The sequence below is a fragment of the Paramormyrops kingsleyae genome, chromosome 22 (genome assembly GCF_048594095.1).
Source record: "Paramormyrops kingsleyae isolate MSU_618 chromosome 22, PKINGS_0.4, whole genome shotgun sequence".
Lineage (NCBI taxonomy): Eukaryota > Metazoa > Chordata > Actinopteri > Osteoglossiformes > Mormyridae > Paramormyrops > Paramormyrops kingsleyae.
In genome coordinates, this window is record NC_132818.1 from 3138727 (window position 1) to 3154052 (window position 15326).

The window sequence follows — 15326 nt, forward strand, 5'->3', positions numbered from 1 at the left end:
TGTTCGTCATGGATAAACCATGCATTGCACAGAAGTCCAATAACAGAACACCACTCGGGTTCAGATCAGGGAGGCCGTTCCTCCCAATCACCCCCCTGCAGGCCACACTGTCATTGCCCACGTGAGCGTTGAAGTTCCTCAGCAAAATGATGGAATCCCCCCATGGCGCGCTAATCAGCACACCACTAAGGGAGTCCAAGAAGGCTGGGTACTCTGAACTGTCATTCAGCGCATAAGCGCAGATGACAGTCAGAGACCTATCCCCGACCCGAAGGTGCAGGGAGACAGCCCTCTCATTCACTGGGATAAACTCCTTTGTTAATGTACCGAGCTGTGGGGCCACCAGTAGCCCCACCCCAGCCTGGCGTCGCTCACCTGCCGCAACTCCAGAAGAAAAGAGCGTCCAGCCCCTCTCCAGGAGATTGGTTCCAGGACCCACGCTATGCGTTGAGGTGAGCCCGACTCTATCTAGTCGTTATCTCTCAACCTCACGCACAAGCTCAGGCTCCTTCCCTACCAGAGAGGTGACATTCCTTGTCCTGAAAGCCAGTTTTGTCAGCTGGGGATCGGACCGCCAGGGCCTCCTTTGGCCAACACCCGGTCCACAATGCACCGAACCCCTGACATTCCCCTTGTGGGTGGTGGGCCCATCTGGGGACAGTGCCTCTTTCGGGTTATGCCTGGTTGGGCCCACAGGCCAAAGCCCGGCCACCAGGCGCTCGCCAACGGGCCTCTCCCCCAGGCCTTTCTCCAGGGTAGGACCCCGGTGACCCTAGTCCGGGCGAGGGAAACGAAACCTTGGTAGAATTCTTTGTCATAAGGGTTCTTTAGGATTGCTCTTGGTCTGGACCCTCCCCTGGGACCTTTTTGCCTTGGGAGACCCTACCAGGGGCTATTGCCCACGACAACATAGCCCCCAGGGTCACTGAGCCATGCAAACCCCTCCACCACGATAAGGTGGCAATCCAAGGAGAACTGAAGGTAATGCAATATATTGAAATATACTAACAACCAGAAAAATTGGAAGAAAAAAAAAATTAATAATTATAAATAAAAATAAACAGGAAAACATTGCCCTCTAAATATGCACACCTTCTAAACAGACATACAATTTTTCAAGCAGACATACTTACAAATATTCAAGGTTTGCATGCAAAGCAGAAAGCAACAAAATGGTCTTTACATACATGATTCCCGCTTTTGAAGCAAATCATCATGGCTTTGTGGTCTTTGCCACTCCTGCACACTTTGCACCTTCTCCGTTGCCTTGTTGCAGGGCTCAGCAGGGATTTCCCCAGCTCCTCTAAAAAGAGAGAATTTCTGGGGAACGGCCTCTAGGAGGGATTTAACTCCCTACAGAACAAAGGCGTTGTATGCCAACAAGTCCAGCATATCATAAAATATTGCCAGGGGCCAGCAAGCAGTTTTGTGCTTGCAGCTGTAGCTGGCTGTAAGCTGGTCGAGGGTGTCCACCCCTGCCTTCGACTTATTGTAATCTAATATCATGACCGTTTTTTTGTTCTTTCAATCAATCACCTGGGAATTTTTCTGGAATGTGCTCAGTAGGATGACATTTTTATTTTTTTTGCCATGTAAGACACAACTGTGGTTGTATCTGTAAACACAAATTTAGATGAATGGGTTTGCCTAGTTTTACAATTCAGAATTACAGAGGGCAGCTCTGGTTTATTTTTTCTAATTGTGCCCCGCATGGTAATTTTTTTTTTTAACAGCTGCTGTCTCAGGTCAAAGGACATGAAGAAGTTGTCCACCATGATAATGTGACCCTGCAGACCTTCTGTCATCTCCAGGATAACTCGCGTGGCTTGTTGGACTTCTCCAGCTCTCTTGGAGGGCTTGCCGGTGTACACTTGCACCTTCCACGTGTAGTTCGACACGGCATCGCAGGTCACCCACAGCTTGATGCCATATTTTCCCGGCTTATTTGGCAAATACTGCCGGAAACAGCGACCTACAAGATGACAAAACAAGAATACGTATTTTCTGTGGAATAAATCAATCAACAACTAGTGTCAAAAAATGTGTATGAATTATGCAAAATGCATCATTTATACATCTGAAGAATAAAATGCAACCAGTCTGACGAAATAAATACACATATTTTTTTATAGAAAACCTGCATGTCGTAACAATTTATGACCAGAGTAACAGCAAATAAAATATGCCACTTACCCCTGAAACGAATCAGCCTTTCATCAACTGTGATATTTTGTCCTGGGTTGTACAGTGTTGGCAGCCTGTCCTCCCACAGGTCCCAGATCTCTTGGATTGCTGCCAGCTTACCAGTAGCTTGCCTTTTGGCTCGTGTCACTGTATTGGCAAACCGCAGGGCAGATGTCAATGTGTTGAATCTCCTCAGGGACATTGTGGCTCTGAAGATCGGCCGCCTATTCTCAGTGTCCCACAGGCTGGCAGCTGCTTCCCCTTTTGATTTTATACCCCAGAAAGGAGGAGTACCCCAAGAAATACATCAATTTCAGTTTCATCTGTATCTTTCCAATCACTCCCAAATTTCCTACTCCCTTCCAAATTTGTCATTCTAACTATAATTGTTTTAATTGATTTAGGGAAAAATACATTGAAGGTTGATGCAATGTCTTCAGTCACAGCCGTGCACAGTTGTGTTGGTCCCGGATTTTTTTTCATTACAAATTCTACAGGTAAAATGCCTGCAGAAGTGCACGGAGTTACGCTCCAGCAAATTTTGCCTCACTTTACGTGTAACATTGATCCTGCACATCTTCATCTCCACTTACTGGATTCTCTTTCTCACTTTCTTTGCTATCTTCCTCTGCACTTTCTGGTGTGTCTTCATCACTCTCCATTGTCTCAGGTGTCCAGAGTCAATTGTTGTCAATTGTCTCTCACCACAAGGTCAGCCACTGCCCTGCCGGAGTAGTATCTCACCATCTCTCCAAACCACCAAGTGAAGATTCACTAAGGCCACGCCACGGTCTTTTGATATATTTTGAAAACATTCCCTTTTGTCTGGAGAAGCACATCGGAAGTGATTGGCTCCAGTCACTGTAATCACATTTGACTGGGGTTCCACTGGGGTTCCATGCTTTTTTAGTATTATTTTCTGTCACGGGGCTGGCACACAGGAAAATGGGGTACTCCCAAAAGCCGCTGTGTAATTCAATACCTGACCACTGTGTAATTATAAATCTGACCTTTTAACATCTTGCAATGCAAGAGTCAGTCTCCCCCCTCCCACTCCCCCTTGATTTATTGCAATTTAAATGAAGTCCTGGGACTGAAGGGACAGGCAATCACACATGCAAATGCATGGCAATCAGGGCACACAATCGTGCAGCTCTCAGACTTCTGCATGCACAGTAATAGCACCTACAACTGTGGTCAGATGAGAGGGCACGGCTGCAGAGGGCAATCAGAAACTGCCCTCACATATTCCTAAATTGCCATTTTTTAAAATCTTTGATCGGTTTAGGATAAGTGATCCGATTTTGGGCATGCAGAAATCAGCTTTAGTGTGCTTTTATGGACTTTGAACAAACCCACATACTTGCATAACAGTGAATGGGGCTTCAACAGTTGCAATGAAATATTTTACAGGAAAATACAGTATAATTTGATTTCTTCCTTGTTTATTGTAAATTGGGGACTAATTTGCACATGTGTACCAATTTTGCTCAGGAAAAAATAAAACTTAGGGTATGAACAGCCCTTATCAGGTGTTAAAAATGCTAATGAGGGACTCCGCTGTGAGTGGATTGATCTGTGTAATAGAGCAATGCTGCCATCTGGTGATTCAAAAAAAGTTTTGCAGGTATGTTAGCAATGGCGTTTAAAAATGATACCAAGATCTAGAATATTTATTAATGCACAATTTAATTATAAACATTTTTTATACACGGATCAAAAACGTCCGCTTCATGCAACACATGACACTATTTCTATGAGGCCTGGATAAAACAAGCCATTTTGATTATTTTTATTATTACAAACTTCAATCTCACCTGCACGTGCGTGCCCAATTTTGGTCATAAAAAAAATAAAATAAGGGTATGAACAGCACTTTTCAAGTGTCAAAAATGCAGGTAAGAAGACGGCAATCTGTATAATAAAGCTGTCAGGATCGCTGGCAAGCGAGCCAGAAGGCAGGAGATCGGAGCCGTAAATACGGACAAACAGGGTTTTATTAGGCGCGGGAAGGCTAACAAGAACAAACATCCAAACAATACAATGACGGATCTGGGGAAGACTGACTCAGACGAGGACTAAATACAAAAGACAAGCTAGACATAACAGGACTCAGGTGATCACAATTAGGGCTGAACATGAGGTAACGAGGTGGGCGTGGCACACATCAGGAGCGGACGGAGCGGATCATGACAGAACCCCCCCCCAAAGGCGCGCACACCGGGCGCGCCCGAGAGGAGACGACGGACGGGACGAGACTGGGGAACAGGACCTGGAAGACAAAACCAAAAACCATCAACGAAGAACAGGGAACAAGACAGAGACACAGAACAGGAACAAGGACGAAACGAAAGACAGGACACGACAAAGAACCGGAAAGGCAGACAGGCAGACAGAGAAAGGAGACACAGAGGGGACAGAAAATGGAGGAACAACAGGGCGAGGAGTGAACACAGGAGACACCGAGGGACGAGGAGCAAAGACAGGAGGGAAAAAGGGACCAGAAGGGAACGAAGGAGACACAGAGGGACGAGGAGCAGAAACAGGCGGGACGGAGGGAAAGGGAGGAGGAACCAGGGGAGCCCGAAGGAACCCAGGCGGGCGACGGGCAGCGGCCGGAGGGGCCGCAGGCGAGAGGGAGGAGGGAGCAGGAGGGGACCACCCAGGGACCAAGGGAACGGGACGAGGGAGTGACGGAGGGGACACGGAGGGAGCAGGAGGGAACACCGGTGCAGGCAGGCAGGAGGGGGAAGCCGCGGCAGGCGGAGGCGCAGCCGGAGCCGGCGAAGGCGCCGTCCGACGCCAAGCCGGAGCAGGAGGGCCCGTAGGCGGCCGACACGGAGCCGGAGGCGGGACCGAGGACCGGCAACGAGGAACCAGGGGGGGACCCGGAGGCGACTGCCGACCCCGAGCCGGAGGACCCGCAGGCAGCCACCGAGCCACAGCCAGGGGCCGAACGGGCGAGCCAGGGGGCAGGGCGGGCGGGACCTGGGCCCGACGCCTATGTCCCCGTCCCTTACGGGACACCGAAAGGCGGGGTCCTGGGGGGCGTCGGCCTTGCCGGGGTAAGGGCAAGGGAGTCAGGAGGGAGGCAACAAGCGGGGCAGCCGGAGCCTCGGGCGTGGCCGCAGGCGGGGCAGCCAGGGCCGCGGGCGTGGCCGCAGGCGGGGCAGCCAGGGCCGCGGGCGTGGCCGCAGGCGGGGCAGCCAGGGCCGCGGGCGTGGTCGCAGGCGGGGCAGCCAGGGCCGCGGGCAGGATGGGAGAGACGGCCTCAGGCAGGGCCGCGGGCAGGACGGGAGAGACGGCCTCAGGCAGGGCCGCGGGCAGGACGGGAGAGACGGCCTCAGGCAGAGCGGAGGCAGCTGCAGGCGTGCGACCAGCTGGGGCCGCCTGGGCAGGCGCCTCGGGCGTACGGTCAGCAGGGGGCGCCTCGGCGGGCGCCGCCAGCACGCGACCAGCAGGGAGCGCCACAGCGGGCGCCGCCATCACACGGCCAGCAGGGGGCGCCACTGCGGCCACCACAGGCAGTTCAGGAGCCGGCAGGACGGGCGAGACAGGCAGTTCAGGAGCCGGCAGGACGGGCAAGACAGGCAGTTCAGGAGCCGGCAGGACGGGCGAGACAGGCAGTTCAGGAGCCGGCAGGACGGGCGAGACAGGCAGTTCAAGAGCCGGCAGGATGGGCGCCGCCGTCACGTGGCCAGCAAGGGGCGCCTCGGAGGGCACCTCGGGTGTGCGGCCAGCAGGGGGCGCCGCCGCGGGCGCCGCCACCACGCGGGCAGCAGGGGGCGCCGCAGTGGGCGCCGCCATCACGCAGCCAGCAGGGGGCGCCGCAGCGGTCACCGCGGGCAGTGCCGCAGGCAGAGCGGTGGCAGCTGCAGGGACTGCAGGCAGGTCAGGCAGTGCCATGGCCATCGCGGCGGCGGCAGCAGCAGGCGGCGCAGCCGCGGGCAGATCGGCGGCGGCAGCAGCAGGCGGCGCAGCCGCGGGCAGATCGGCGGCGGCAGCAGCAGGCGGCGCAGCCACGGGCAGATCGGCGGCGGCTGCAGCAGGCGGTGCCGCGGACAGAGGGGCGGCAGCTGCAGCAGGCGGTGCCGCGGGCAGAGCGGCGGCAGCAGCAGCAGCAGGCGGTGCCGCGGGCAGAGCGGCGGAGGCAGCAGGCAGCGCAGCCGCGGGCAGATCGGCGGAGGCAGCAGGCAGCGCAGCTGCGGGCAGATCGGCGGCGGCAGCAGCTGGTGCTGCAGGCACGTCCAGAGCAGGCAGGTCCGCGATAGGCGCCAGGATCGGCGCCGGGCGTACAGGCGCTGCCCCTTTAAGGGCCTTGGGGATCCGGGGAATCGCATCCCAGACGGCCCTAATCCCCGCATATTCCAGGTGGTCATTCTGGAATATGGAGGCTGCTGGTGACGGCAGCTGCGCAGCTGTAGAGATCCCCGCTGACTTCTGTGTCGGGAGGGGTTCCTCCCGATATTCAGCGGGGAGAGAGGCTGAAAGAAGAGAGCAAGCCCCCAGGTAAACGGTCGGGGTCTCCTCTAGTCCTTTCCCCTTGCGCCTCTTCTTTTTTCGCCGGCTTTGGCTGGGTGGTTGCGACAGGGAAGCTCCGGAGAGAGCGAGCGGTTGGAGCCGCTTCTCTGTCACCCCCTCTACCAGCTGCCGGAGATTGTCGCGCACGTCGCCGATGACGTGCGCGCCAGTGAGCGCGGTCATCTCCTGGAGGAGGGTCCCGCTTTTGCTGGCTAGGTCCCTTAGTTCAGGGTCCTCACGGACCTCTGGCAGGTTCAGCCAGTACAATACCTCGCTGAGCAGTTCAAGGCGTTGTTCCTCGATCCGCGGAGGTGAGTTGGAGAGATCCGTCATTCTGTCAGGATCGCTGGCAAGCGAGCCAGAAGGCAGGAGATCGGAGCCGTAAATACGGACAAACGGGGTTTTATTAGGCGCGGGAAGGCTAACAAGAACAAACATCCAAACAATACAATGACGGATCTGGGGAAGACTGACTCAGACGAGGACTAAATACAAAAGACAAGCTAGACATAACAGGACTCAGGTGATCACAATTAGGGCTGAACATGAGGTAACGAGGTGGGCGTGGCACACATCAGGAGCGGACGGAGCGGATCATGACAAAAGCAATGGCGCCAAATTTTTTTGCAGTTATGTAAGAGTGGCATTTTAAACTGAAACCAAGACCCAGATCGTCGATTAATACGCGATTTCATATAACTTATTTAAAACACGGGTCGAAAATCACCCGTTTGTTATGCAACGAGTGGGCAAATTGATGCATTGTGAGCTAATGGGAACAGCAATGGCACAAGGGACAAGCAGGACCAGAACCTGGACAACAGCTGACACAAACAGGGACACTAAGGATGGAAACACAAGAACCAAAGACACCACGGACGGGGGCAATGAAGGAATACCAGGGGGCACACTAGCCAAAGCCTCAGTGACCATGAGGCAGGAGGCGGAGGTAACATCAGAGGGGGCAAGGAGGGAGGTGATGAGGCTGCCGGAGGAGATGAGGAGGGAGGCGAAGGAGTCACCGGAGGAGGCGAGGAGGGAGGTGAAGAGGCTGCCGGAGGAGATGAGGAGGGAGGCGAAGGAGTCACCAGAGGAGGCGAGGAGGGAGTTGAAGCTGCTGCAGGCGAAGGCGAAGCCACAGCCGGCGAAGGCATAGGTAATCAACGAGGCAGAGCTGGGGGAACCATAGGTGACCAACGAGTTGTCGGAGGCGGTAGCATAGATGAATGATGAATCACCACATGGGAGACCTCCTCCATGAGATATGAGTCTTTGGGCGGGGAGATCTCCTCCATGATATCTCTTAACCGGGTAGCTAGGGCTCGAGCTGCGGGGTCCTCCTGGACCTCGGGCTGGCTGAGCCAGTATAGTACCTCGTCCACTAGATCAAGATAGTCCTCCTCAGTCAGGCGAGGTGTCTTCTTCGAGAGTCCAGTCATTCTGCCATGGTTTGCAGGCACGGAGCAGGGAAAGAGAGAGGGAGTTGGGGAAACGCAGGATTTATTTGGGGAAAGCACACTTGGAGAAATGGAAGAATAGGCATAAGCGATGTTACGACGTTAATGACCGGACTACCAAAACATACACTGACACGCACTTAAATACACTAAACTCATGAAATACAACTAGAAACAGCTGATACGAGGATTGCACATGAGGTAAACGAGGGGGCGTGGCACACAACTTTGCTTTTGTCAAAGAGTCCTCCATTTGCAGCAATTCTTTGCAATCCTACAGGTGTTGCTGTCAGGGTCAGCCCCTGCTGTGGTCCTTCCGTGTCCCTTCCCCGTTTGGCCAGCAGGCATTGCTGGTCATCCCGTTCTTTATGTTAGTCTTTGTTCTCCCCTGTTACCTGTCTGGTCATGTGGCTCAATGTGTTGAGCGTCCAGTTGTCTTTGTACCTTCTGTCCTGTGTTTGAATCCCACCTCCTGTTTTATTTTGCTCCCTAGTGTTTCAGTTGTGTTTGTCTAGTTATTTGTATTTGGTGATTTTGTATATGGTTTTTGGTTTTGTTCCTTGTGCCCCTGCTTGTGTCTTTACCTGTTTAAAGTCCCTAGTGTTGGTTTCTGTTTCCCTGTTTCCTTGGTTAGTTCTTAGTTTCCCTGTGTTGTTCCTTTGAGTTTATTAGTTTCACCTGTGCCCTGTTGTCCTGGTCTGTTAATTAGTCTCACCTGTCCTGTGTTAGTCTTATTACCCAGTTTTGGTTTCTGTATTTAAGTCCCTGCTTCTGTTCTGTTCTCTAGTGGTTCGTTGATCGTGATTGTGTGTTAGTCGGTTTGTATTGCTTGTGTTTCATGGTTGTTGTTTCAGAGATTCCCAGTATTAGTTGTGTATTTAGGTTTTGTTATTTAGTTTTGTTAATTAATCCCTTTTTAGTTTTTGACCCCTCGTGGTCCTTTTGTTTTGTTAGCCCTTCCTTGTGTTTTTCTTAATTCAGTTAAATAAACCCTGTTTTGTTCTTTGAGCCGCAAGTGGGTCGTCCACCCTTTTTTTTGTGCCTGCACTATGCCTCGTTCCCGTGCCCGAGCCGCCTGCAAACATGACAGTTGCACTCTAAACTATTCCCACATTGACAGGTAGCACAGCATCCTGTGTTGCAGGAGGCAATTATTTTCTAACTTTGTTTAGCAATAGCATGAATCGTGGATGACATAGTAGAGATTTGTGCTACTCCACAGTTTAAATCTAATGTATGGAGGAACTTTGGATTTCAAAATTTAAGCAGTAAAAATGAGCTGGACATGAGTCATGCTGTATGCAAACTTTGTCCTGCAAAAGTTTAATATTGTGGTAATACGATGAACATAAGGGCACATATTGCTAGACATCATCCTAAGATAGACAAGGCAGCAGAGAAGCATAAAAGCTTGGTGTAGTTTGTGCCACGACAGCAGCAAATGTAGCTTTTTGTTAACTTCTAATTTTAATTTAAAATGTATACTGTTGTATTTGAAGTTATTTAGCATTGTTTAAATGCTGCATTTTGTTTCTTGAGGAGGAAAATTATTTGGAGTATGCTACATTTACTCAAGTTAGCTCTGCAGCTATTGAATAAAACCTTAGCAGTATGATTTCTTTTTACATGTTCAAGGTTTTAAAATTCTAAAAAAAAAAAAAAAACAATCGGAAAATCATAGTATTGAATCAGAATATTCAGAGAATCACAATACTTATGCGATACATATTGAATCGGCACCTAGGTATCAAGATAATATCATATTGGGAGATCACTGGTGATTTCCATCCCTAGTAAATTATTGACTGAAAGTAACATCATGCGTGCCTTGAAGCTCACTTCTCATTTTTTTCTTTTTTGCAATCTGTATATCCTTGTCAGTTTGCAATCGCAAGTGGAGAATAGTCCAAAGACATATACACAGCAGCCAAAGACAAATGTAATAGAGCTGCAGCCTAATATGCAGCCTAATATGAAACTTGTATTAATAGAAAATTAGCATGAACAAACTAAAAAACAAAAATGAAGATTATGAAATGCAGAAAACTTTTGAAACGATTTCACAAGGTGGCTGCTTTTCAGTGATGTCAAGCAGATCATCAGCTACTACTGCCACAGCTAGAGCAAGGGCCAACATCCTCATTAGCTTCAATGCCTCGGTGAGCAGGATTCCAAAGAAACAAGACATCCAGACACCTGTCATGCAGCCTGCATAGCAGGCTTACACTGTAAGCGTTGTACTTACGGACTACATGGGTGAACTAGTTTGTTGCGTGTGGCGGAAAAATATGCAGTAACACGGCGTATGAGTGAGCGAGTTAGCATCCCCCAGTACACTTACCTACTGTATGCCATTTTGGACTGTGAAAAGCATGAGTGTTCCATTTGTGAAAAGGAAACCCATCATGATGGAAGTGAAATTAAACGTTGTAGAGATCAGAAAAAGGGTGTGTTTCGACTTACACCAAAATTTGGGTTACATCACTGTCTTAGGAACAGAACTGTGTTGTAACCCTAGGACCCCATGTAAGTACAGTAGATTTACCATGCTCCCAACACTCCTGCAAGATGACTTTAGCAGGATACAACCCACCATGCCCTTGGACATTCACCCAAAAAGCTAACAGAGGCTTCCCCCACTTCTACCTGTAATGCAGACAAAGGAGATGTTTTGAATGCCTCACTATAAGTATGAAGGGCCTGGCCTTGTTCCACATCCAATCTCTTGAGATGCGCCTTGGTTGCAGACATATACGCTATACAGCTGTAGTCCAGGACTGATTGCATAAGAGCCCTATAAACAGGAAAGCCCCAGGAAAGCTATTGAAAAGAAAGAATAATGACAAAAATGTACAAATGGATTTTTACGGTTCTTTATTTCAAAAGGTGTATGCCATATAGGTTCCAAAAGAATCCGGATAAGTGTGGACTGCACACCATGGTAAAACAAAGATTACTGGAAAAAGATACAGGTTGGGCCTGAGGCGACACCAAAGGAAAGAACAAAACAAAACCAAAACACCCTCTGCAGCTGGAGTCTTTAAATCCTTGAGTGGCGGGAGTTTTAGAAGCGGCATCTCCAATCAACTAACATGCCGACATTCACACCACCATGTTAACAAGTAGGCGGGACGGGCAGATCTCTTCCCCAGTAAGCTCTGATTTGTCCAGCTGGAGACGAGATGACAGAACACTGGCTCATCAGCTAACAAACCTACAGAAAGCAATAGAAATAAAGAAAAAAAAGTGTGCCACTGCACGTAACAACAGTCAACAGAGGACACCTGTCTGCACCCCAAGCCAGCCGGACACCACAGCAAGTTATCAACCTTCTTGGACTTGCCCGTAATCTCAGCAATACATGTATGTTTCCTCCAGGTGAGACATGCATTGTCTGTGACACCAAGAAATCTGACCTGCTCAAGCACCTGCTCATACTACTTTAGGGAAACCACTGCCTGACGCATAGAGAAACACATGATCTGAGACTTTGCCACAGACAGTTTTAAACCCCATTTTACTGTCCACTCCTGCTCCCTATCTATTGCACCATGCATCTTGCATATTAAATGCCATACATTCCTGCCTCTAACCCAGAGTGTGCCATCATCAGCAGAAAGCAACTGTTCCATTACCAGGTCTACTCACTCAAAGATGTCATTAATCATTATGTTGAACAACAGTGGACTGCACCAAAGAGTTATGCACCAAAGAGCTCCGCCCCCACTTTCACTTGTATTCTTCTCCTGAACAGGAAATCTAAAACCCAATTGTACATCCTGTCACCCACACCTAGGGTGTCCAACTTGTTAAGGAGCCCTTCCTACCACAACAGGTCACATACTTTTTCTACATCAGAAACACAATGTCCACTACTTCTTTATCGGTCCTTGCCTTCCTAACCTCTGATTCTAAACATTTTAAATCATGTATTAAATCAGTGTACAGAGTTTCAAGTTACCCCATAAGTTTTACCCATATCATGCCAGCAAGCATTTACACCAATAAAATATGGTTAATAGTATGTATAAAAAGGTGATGTTCATTTTGATCTTTTAGATTTAGCTTGATAGTTTAACCAACATCTTTTATTAGATTATTATGGTATTTAGCTAGTAACATATTTTAATGATTGTTATCGTGCTTTGCTGAACCCAAAGCCAAGGTTTATACTGAGCTGTTATTTTTTTGACTGTTACACCCCTAGTAAACATATAAAACATAAGTCAAGTTGAAAGAACATTTTGAAAAGGTTGACATTGTAATAATGTTTAATTGTTCTGTAAGTTCTTTGTTTCATTCTAATTTACATTTTCTAAAAAATGAAAATTTAACTTCACTTGTTTCATTTAAATTTAGCATTTACAGTGTATGCTCAATGTAAATGACAATCTCATTTTGAATGAACTATTACCCCGTTTCCACCAATGTGGTGCCCGAACCGTGGCTGGACCCAGCTTAAAACTAGTGCTGTGCATTTCCACTACAAAAAAATTGCCCTGGGCCAGAAAAAAACAGCTCCAGCATCGCACCATAGAAAAGTTGGTTTCAGAATTTGGAACAGTAATGTTGATGAAAGTGGGATGGACTATCGTGTCCAAACCTTCCACATACCTGGAAAATTTTACCCATAACCAATTTTGTTTTGTCTAATATTGCCGGTAGCGATGGTGAAACAACTTGTCAGCTTATTAGCAGAATAACATTACGTCATACTTTTTATTCTGTGGAATACAACAGATCAATTTGCTGGCCTGATTTTATAATAAATTATAAATGTGTCACAAGTGGAATAAATAAAATATTATGGTAGACAAGTGGTGAAGGATCATGAGGCAGACAGCACAGTTCAGTTTTTAGCACACTCTTTTATTGTGTAATCCTTAAAAGGACAGTGGTTAAACAGCAAGCAAGAATAAACTCACTCACACAGATGCGGGAGCCTTTAATGATATGATGAAGTGGATAATGGCAATTGAGACAGAGCACAATGAACCATACTCTGAAAACTTTTTTTCAGTTTGGAAGCTTATAAAAACTTAAAATCTAAAACAGATCAAAATAAATCTAAAAGGCAGAATACATATGAATTTTTGCTTTACTCTCACTTCTAATCATGTAACATTTCTCTTCCATTCTTTTTTGAAACCGGTGGAAACGCAGGCATGTTCTCAAAAGGCACCAAGCAAGAACCAGCCCAGCACCGGCATTGACTCTGTGTTGGTGGAAACAAGGCATATGCATATTCTATAGGTCTATAAAACACAATGTGAAAAAGGTAGTTTTCTGTAATATGACAAAAAATACAAAAATAATAGTTAGTAATTCATGATTTCAGTATTCGTTGTGTTAGCTATTATTGAGAACGTCTATCAGTAGAATTCTCTCGTTGTCTGTAAGCCAAATCAGTCAAGTTTTTGGTTTGATCATGTTCTATATTACCTCAGGCCACTAGGACTGCATCCCAGACACTGCTCTGAGTAGTGTACTGCTTGCCACATTGGTAAATGTCACACTTTAGTAAAGCCCAGTAGTTCTCAATAGGGGGTAAGTCAGGCGATGAAGGGGGCCTGGTCATAATTCAATCACCTTTCAAGCCTTTCTGGGATAATCTGGGATGCCTGGGAAGAATCATTGTCCTGCATGAATAAGCTTTTTGAAAGCTGCTGAATTCTTCTTGTACAGTATGAGTGTTTGAAGAAAGTATCTTATAGAAAGTAGTAGTAGATCTTGTAGTTTATTTTATTTCCATCAGTAAGTCGGTAAGATCCAACAAGTTCATCACTGATAATTATAGTACCACCTTCATCATTACTGTTCCATCACCTTGTTGGTGCTTGAAAAAGGTGTTAATCCACAGGTCCCCTCCCCTGGTCCATCAAGAGTCACTCTAATCTCATCTTTATTATCTTCATTTATTCTTTATTACTGTCTCCCCAGTGTTCCCCTAAGGGCCCTATTTTCCACTGCCGCAAAGCACGACACAAAGTGGTTTTGTTAGTTTTGAACCAACGCATTGCTTATTTTCATGCCACGTGCACATGTCAAAATAGCAAATGATTTTGAGCTGGCTTTTTGCTAATTATTTTAAATGGGGCATGGCCGGGCGAATTGTCCACATGTTGCAATTTTAAAGGCAGTGAGATGACATTACACTTTTGACCAATTAAAACCATGTTTAAAGTCAGTGGCGCATTGTTAAACGATATTTAAGTGGTGCGTTTTAGAGATGTGCGGGTGCGCAACAATTGTTATGGACACAGGTATGCCCTCGAGGTTTACTAATGGTTTTTTGTTATATTTTATTTATATACATTTTATTATAGAGTACATCTGGTCCTTTCACAGAATCATACTGTTTAATGAAACAAAAAAACAATAATAAGAAAAAATATATATGTAAAGAACAAATCATATCATTAAAAAATCATTTGAGTTCATTATCAGAATTAAGTTTGTACTATAATTGAAAGGACATTTGGATTGCTGAAAATGCTTTTCAGATATTTAGATAAGTCAGGTGGAACATTACAACACAGCCCTTAGAAGGTTGCAACATTCTTTATGGCATGCTTTATGTGTAATATTGCCATGCGTGATGGATGTCTGTTGGACATGAATGAGGACACATCAGAAGACTTTATAAAAGCTTTGTGAAGCTGCATGTGCCAGCAGAGGAGTCTATGCTGGCAACAGCACAAGCAAGGAGGGATCAGCTGGTGGAAAAGCTGAATCATCTGTAGCCTAGAAAGAAATCTAGATTGTGTGAGGCAGTAAAATAACAGCCCAACTGGCTTTCATTTGAACATTTTAAAACACCTTAAAAACTGTAGGTTGTGTTTTGTTTGAATAAAGATTGCAGTACTATTCACATTTTGCGGACTGCAGACCCAAAATATATATATATTTTTTTTAAAAAAGCACAAGCATAAGTTTCAGCAGTGAGTGCCTGTTTTCCATGTCTTGTGACATTATATCGCTTTCACCACTGTGCGGATGATCTGGTGATGCCAGAAGACAAGGACACGCTTGCTGCTACCTCATCCTATGCCTGCTTCACCTCGAAAGGCTTGGTGCTCCCATAGATGATGTGCTCGTGCCTTTTCACCTTGCGCATTTTTTCAGGTGAAAAGTGATCTGGATCTGCCTGCCTGCCTACTGATC